Consider the following 8,254-nt stretch of genomic DNA (forward strand, 5'->3'; position numbering starts at 1 on the left):
GAGAGCGTTTTCTTTTTGGCAAGTTATCCTTATCCTCTGAGTATTTTTCTGCATTATCTTCAGATCCATGCTTTACCTTTTGCAAAAAGTATGTAATTTTAGATTGCTTGCTTTTAGTTAAAAGATCTTTATAATTTATCTTACATAGTGCTAAGCACTTATGAAGAATAAAGTATGGAATAAGGGAAAAACATCTGACAACACAAAATCAGAAGTGTCAAAATCTGGCAACATTGAAACAAGTTTTGAGAAGGACCACGTGTATCGACAGAAGGCGAGAAAAGAAAATTTACATACATAAGTAATAATAGTTCATGAAAATAATTTTTGTGAACTATTATTACTTAAGTATGTAAAAATTTATTACATTTCCTGTTGTACGAGGGTTTTACCCAATTCTCGAACTGTGTCAGAGTGAATCCGTGCTATAACAGTACCGTGTTATACGGGGATGGTACCAATTCTCGAACCGTGTCAGAGTGAATCCGTGCTATAACAGTACCGTGTTATACGGGGATGGTACCAATTCTCGAACCGTGTTAGAGTGAATCCGTGCTATAGAAGTGCCATGTTATACAGGGGTTACCTGTATATCTGCCCAAAAGGTTACTTCTATAAATTTCAGCTTTTTCCAAATTCATAGCTATTGTTGGTGAATGTACCAGTTTTATAATGCTAGCTTCCAGTACACTCACCAACATTAGCTATGAATTTGCTGGTTATTCCAAAAAGTTTTATATTTTAAATGTATTCTTAACTGATCTATTCAAAAAAGAACAGTTATCAAATGTTCATTGGCTTTTAAAAACTTGAAGATGGCCTGTATAACAGGTTGAAAATATTTGTTAAAGTTAATAAATAATTTTCAGTGAGAGAAGATGAAGCATCTAGCTGGGTATCAAGTAAATAGTACAACTTTACATAGAGTCCATCTCTTTTCCTGAGGATTATATTTATATTGGTATAAAGATTATTAAAATAAATTTACTCTTACAAAATATCTTTGCTTTATAAAATTGATCTTTGAAATAAAAGTAAAAAACAAAAACGAAAGAATAAAGAAAATCTGAGAAGGGACAATTGCTGTTCCCTCTATAATACTATGCGTTCAGAGTAAAGTTAACCCATGAAGCCTTTGTATCTGATTAACTTTCCTTATTTAGACAGAACGGAGTTAGTTAATTTCAATTAATATTTTAAAAACCGGGTTATTTTAACACCCTTTTTACACCGAGCTAATTTTTATTAGTTCTTGACGCCACAGCATTAGTCTTTTCCCGGAATTAACAACTGGAATAATGACGTCATTTTAACCTAAATCAAGCTGTATTCTGTATTCTCGACCTTTATTCTCGTTTTTCTCGGTTAACTTAATCGAGACAAATCTTATCCCGTTAACTTTAGCCGTATAAAAGTAATACAAGAGTATGGGCGTATTCAGGTGATGCTTACGGTGCTGCAGTGCAACCTGGATACCACGCAGTTTTTTTACTTTAAAATAAAAGTAAACATAATAACATACTGCGCGATTTTGATTATTTAATTCTAAGGTAATTAAGTAACATTCTTTGAAAAACTGTAGGGCCAAGTGCCTTGAGCAGCATCCATATTCTCAAAATCCTGGACATACTGTTGAATACGGGCGCCTTTCTGTATTGGTAAAATGAATTTATTTTCTGACATTTTTAAAGAATAATATGCTTGATTAAAAGAAGAAATAACTTCATTATCTTATTTGATCTGATACAGTTTAAGGTATAGATTTTACTGTACCAATTTCCGATTGTATAACTAAATGAATTTCAATATAAAATATAATTATATAGCCACTTAATGACCAAGAACTGGAAATTCGATTATTAGGTATATTTTAAAATTAATTTAGGTCATTGTTTTCATCTCCTTCATCCTGTTAGGATTCGACGATATTAAAGCATTATATGGTCGAACTCCGAATCAGAACGGAGATCAGGGAGTGAGTGATCTGTCTGGATATGTCGGATCCCATCTCTCAACACCTGCCAGCCCATTGTGGGTCTGCCCATTTTAGCAAACACATTATGTGTTTGCTAAAAATATACGTTCTTGGTGTCCACAGGACAGGAAGCGTTAAAAAATACTAGTGATGTCGTACTTTGTTCTTAATTAAGCTTTTAATTTGTACTAATTCCTTTATTAATTGTTTCTACATAAAATAATTCTTTCATTATTTTATTATTATTATTATTTTAATTTTTTACCCTTAGATCTGGGTCTAATAAGTAATCCGTCACAATGTACAGTACTATGCTATGTACCGTACAATACAATGTACAGTACAGTGCAATACTATGCATCGTACATGTTTTCTTGTAATCAGAAATATATCGGCAATGAACAAAGCGTAATAATTGCGATGAAATATAATTTTTTTCACTCATAATCATTGTTGCTATATTAGCTTATGTGCACGTAGATGCAGATGCATGCGTCGTGCAGAAAGTTCCAAATTTTTACTGAATCCTCCTGTGAACGGTGAGAATAATACTATATCAATATAATACTGTGAAAATAAAAACGCATCACAAATTCATTTTGAAAATCGTTCAAATTTACGCGATTCGCAATTTATAATCGCGAATTAATCCAATCTGGAAACCTGGTTATTGAGAGACTGTTTTTATTGACTAGATAAGTCACGTGTCGTGTTTGAGTTTTTAGGAATTCGAATGTTTATGCATATTCATTAATGTTTTGGCAAGTTTTCTCTTATACATTCCTTTTGCGGCGAAATTTGTTAATAAAATATCAAACGTTAAAAATATCACAAAATGTAAATATTATTATTATTATTTTAATAACATTTCGTAACGGATGGCATTACAACCATTTTAACTTTCGACTAGTGCCATAATGTTTTTTAAACTTAAATACTGTATTTTTTAAAATTGAGATTTTTATCATAATTCGACAAAATTAATCTTTCTAAGATTTTGCTATTAATTTTATATTCTAGTATAATTGAAACTTATCGAACTTCCTAATGGTCCCCTTTCTGTTAGAGTGCTGGGTAAATCGAGCAAGAGCTCTTGCCAGCTTTTTTAATAAAAAAAAAAACTTTGTGTGATTTGGAATGACGTAAACAGACGTCGTTGAAGAAATGAAAGGATTAATACCTATTAAAAAAGGTGTTTCAAAGCGGCTGAATTAATAAACTACATTGATACTTCCTTAAGACGTAAAAATTAATATTTTTAATATTACATTTTAAAGTATTTTCAACTAATCGGATATAGTTGAATTTAAAGAACTTTTATTAATTTACAAAAATAAAGTATAATTAAATGTTTAATTCGGTCAAATACTGATAAGAAGTTAGTAACTATTGGATAAGGGTTGGTCCAGTGTAAAGTAGTTATCTCAGTGTATGAAAGTTTTTTAGTCCTTTAAAAAAATTTAATCAAAAGTTTTATTAATTCCACATTTAATGCAAAGTGTTAACTACTAACACGTAATTAATATTGTATATAAAATACAATAAAAATGCTAACATATGTAAAATAGTTGCGTATTGATCCAATAAAGCTTTTAATACTTAAATAAAGCTTACATTTGATATCGTAACAAAGTTAAATTTAAATATTTCATCAATAAGTATTAAGATCCTATTATACTTTATATATAAATCGAGTTTATACACAAATATTGTGACACTCTAGTGTGATCAAATCATACAAGGAGTCAAGTCACTCTCTGTTTAAGAAGTTTCTTTATTGTTTTTTGGTTTGTCAAAGGTGCATTTCGGTCCAAACCCCTCATCAGTCTGACCTGATTTGACATTAGAATAAATACATCTGAATAATTAAACATTAACAACAATTTCTTTTTATTAAATATAATTTGTTTTAAATGTTTAAGATGTGTGTTAATTCTGTTATCATTAAAAGAATTTAAATTTTAATCAAGAAATTTACCCACTTAGAAATATAATATCGTTCTAAGTCGTGTTAACTTAATTGCAGTTAGTTGAAAATTGAATTAGTTTCCAAATGAATCTTAAAATCTGCCGTATTTCCATTAAAACAAGTATGAAATATAAAATATTTCAGTAATATTCACTTCAAAATTATTAAGATTTCTCATTTACTTAAAATTTTTAGCATATTGATAAATTTCAAATTTATATCGTGATATAATGATATAATTTTACAAAGATTTTGTAATAATTTTTGGCGAAAAAGTTGGAGAATGTCATAAACTGAATTTCTATTTTCTAGAGTTTGTTAATTGTGCATTTTTAAAAAGTAAAGTATGAAAATTTTTATTTCATTTTATTGGTAAAACAGAATTTCTTTTAAAAAAATCGACTTTATTTTATATGGCTTTATATATAAAGAGTTCATAGATTTTGGTTGACAATAACTGAGGATTAATATTTAGCCTATAAAATTTTTGAGTCAAGTTTTAATTAGGCAGTAAAATCTCAATAAATGTCCGGTATAAGGATATTTTCGTTAGTTCGAAATTCAGGGGACGAAATATTCGCGAATTCGAATTATCCGAGATTTACATATTTCTGTAAATTATGCCAAATGCCATGTAACTGATGTAATTTATTAAGTAAACGGAATACGGCTACAAATACAGAATGCCATTTTAATTAATTAATAATAATAATAATATAAATGAACTGCAGGGAAACAGCATGTGTCGTGGTTGCCAGATAGGTTTTATAAAAAATAAAGCAGAATTCCTCGAAATGTAGCCCAAAAAGTAGTAAGTCGTCCAAAAGTAGTAGACTAGAGCCCTACAAATACAGTATTTCAATCTGCTACTCGTAGACCAATCTTGCAATCCCGAAACACAGTCGTATTGTATAAGAGGAGAAAAAAGTAGTCCGTATGTAAGGTGACACCCAAAAATGTGTTACTGTAAAAACAGTCATATTGGCCAGATTATTGTTCTGTTATAGCATGGAGGTACTTCGATCTAAACCAGTGTTTTTCAACCTTTTATCTCACGGCACACTCGAACCTATAATTAAATTTCTGTGGAACAAACTTCCACGGAAAAAATCACGTGATTTAAAGTTGAGTTTGTAAACAATCTATTGCCATGTTACTTGCCACTTAACCTAATTCTTTTTGTTTTTGTGAATTAAATAAAACAGTATTGTTGTTCCTTAAAATAGCAGCAGGTTACAACAATAGTTATTTAAATGAAAATTGCTTTTCTTATGTAAATGAAAATTAAACATTAAGACTTAATTTGCATTTAAAAGTGACATAATAATTACCTCTAGAAACTTGTCTAATGTCTCTCTATTTCTAAGTTAAAATAAATTGAACTAAATATGGGCCGTTATAGATACATTTTTGATTGATGTTAAACTCGTATAATATTACTTATAAATATTAATCTTTTACTACATTACGTATATGTTCGAGCTCACCAGTGGCCTTGTGGTTCCGTCGCTAAACACGGAGTTCGGTAGAGGGTTCGCGCCCGCTGGCCACGTGTAGTTTTCCGTGTTTTCTCCGTGTCTGTAACGCCCGAATAGGGCTAGTATCCTTAAAAAGACCTCCCGGAAGGCATCCCCCTAGGCAGATCGCCCAAGTGTTGCGTTGCTTTAACTTAACAGAACAACAACGTATACGTGTATTCGTTATAACAATAAAAAAGTCATATAATCAATTTAAAGAGGTTTTATTTTTAACATGTATACTTATTGTTCTTTGGGCTTCTTTCCAAAATAATTTATTTAATAACTTTAAAAAATTTTCACGGCATACCTAAGATCCTCTCGTGGCACATCAGTTGAAAATCACTGATCTGAACGAACGAGTTAATTAAAAAATTCAAAAATTAAGAAAAAGTCAAATATTTTTGTTTTGCCAGGCGTTAAATGTTTAGCGCCGGATGCCTATGAATAAAATGCCGAGCGAACGGGACGTTTGAACGCCATCTGGCTTTTTGGGCTGCAATTTGAAAAAAAAAAAAAAATGTAGACTTATAAATTCCCACTGTTGTCCCTCCGGTGTCTGCCTGTCTATCCTTCCTCAATCTCGAGAGGGGTGTTAGATAAATGAAAGTCCAGATCAAATGTGGAAAGCTTAGGGGTAAGGATATGATTAAAAATTGCAGTCCGCCATTGTGACGATGTCACAATAAATAAATGCTCGTTTTTGTTTTGGTTTTTGAAATGAAACGTTTATAACTAATTTGCTCGATTGATTAGAATTTACTACTATTTTTGTCGTGCTTAAATATTTTGTAAAATATAATTATAGATTAAATAAATGTAAATACTGTATAAGCTAATTTACAGAAAAAAAGAAAAAACTTATAAATTTGGCATTTGGAACAATCTGAATTAAAAGCAAAAGGCGATGGTGGATTTTTCAAAATTTCCTATAAGTTTAAAATATTATTAAACGATTAAAAGTTTTTATTTTAATAACATTTTAAGAATTGTAAATGAAAATAATTTTTGTTTTTGCGAATGTTTTCGCAAAAACAAAAACGAGTAAAATAGTAAGTGTGACCTTACTGGAGATACACACGACTTCCTTTATCTCCCCATCCCCTTGACCTTTAATCACCAAAATTTAATGGCACCAATCCCCCTAATAAACAAACTTCCCTAAAAATTTCAGAAATTTTCGACAAAAAGAACGGGAGTTATTAAGCTTCAAACAGGGTGAACAAAATCTTGCTCCTCGCACATCAATATCCATGCATAGAGAAATTTTTCCTGAATTTTTAAAAAATATTTGCATTTCTCGATGTTTCAAGGTGTCCCGAATCAAAAAATGTGTAAATCTTGGAGGGTCCTTTTTCGACCCACTTTCCCTCACACACACACACACATATATATTGATATATATCAAACAGCCGGGAAAATGAAAGGAGGAGAAACGGAAATAACGAAATATTGGCTGCAGTTTGAAGTACAAAAATTGTTTTGGAAAGTACTTCTTGAGGTTTAAAAAAGTTTGTTTTTTAAATCTTAATTTATAGATAGTAAATTTAAGAAAGAAGGAAAAATAAGATTTGATGTACTAAAAGTCGTGAAATTTCACAATTGCTTCTATATTTTATTTGGAATGCTAACCTCTTACGATGGACAAACCTGAGACAGTGTTGGCAATGTCTATCGATGCTACGATATCAGAAGAAAAATTACATTTAAATAAAATTATTAAATAATTTAGTAAGAACAATTTAATTGATGAGTTAAAACGTATTTAATTTTTAATATTCTTGAGATTTCTTTAGACATTGCGCGCAAAAACTGTAATCAGTATATATATATAGATACAGTCCATTAAACACTGTGTTCGAATTTCCAACTACAGTACCAACCTCTTTCTGTAAGGTCTACTGTAAAACTTCAATATGCTAATACCATTTGGTGGATAGCCACATCAATAATTAAGCTGTTTTATTCAAGCGCTTAACTGTTATATGCAGCGTTCACATAATGTGTCATTGGTGGTTTTCAGCTTTATAAATATGATATTACTATAATAAAAGTTTAAATTATACTTTATCAGGCTTTTTCATTTTTTAGAATGTTTACGATTTAAGTCCGTAAATTAATGAGCACGAAATACTTTGCATTTCAAACAGTATTAGCATAATGTAATTAATTATGCTTTGTTTACATACAGTGAAATAGGTTTCTCTGACGCAATCGATTCAGTAAACATTTATTAATAAATTCATTAGGTACAGTTTAATAGATAACTTACAATCTTATAAGCACTGTTTAGAATTTAAAATTTAAATATTTGGATATTCCAAAGCAGTGAATGTTAACTTTATTTTGAAGTGTTACTTCTTAGTTTTGCGTAATAAACGCATTAATTTAAAATTTAAATAAATTATTGAGTATCAGTGAATCTTGCCACTCCTAGAGGTTGTTTTATACACTGAAATGTCGTAAAAGCGAGGCTGTAAAACTACTATCAGATATGAATCAGATACCCGAAGAATTGTTTTAGACAGGAATGTACTGATGTGTTTCCTTCTATCTGTATCTTTCAGAAGTTAAAACTAAACATTACTCCCACACCCTTCATACGTTATGTGCCCATTTTAATAAGAAGAAACAATACAAAACTGTTGTATTTTTGTGTTTTAACAAACTAATCCATATTTAAATTTTTGCTTACTTGGCTGTTATCGGAGGGAAAATATGACAATCGGTTAAAAAATGACCCCCGAGATTTTTACATTTTTTGGACTCGGGACCTTGAAGCATCGAGAAACA

This window comes from Centruroides sculpturatus, unplaced genomic scaffold, assembly GCF_000671375.1.
Source record: "Centruroides sculpturatus isolate CEXI.00-Female unplaced genomic scaffold, Cexi_2.0 scaffold234, whole genome shotgun sequence".
Classification (NCBI taxonomy): domain Eukaryota; kingdom Metazoa; phylum Arthropoda; class Arachnida; order Scorpiones; family Buthidae; genus Centruroides; species Centruroides sculpturatus.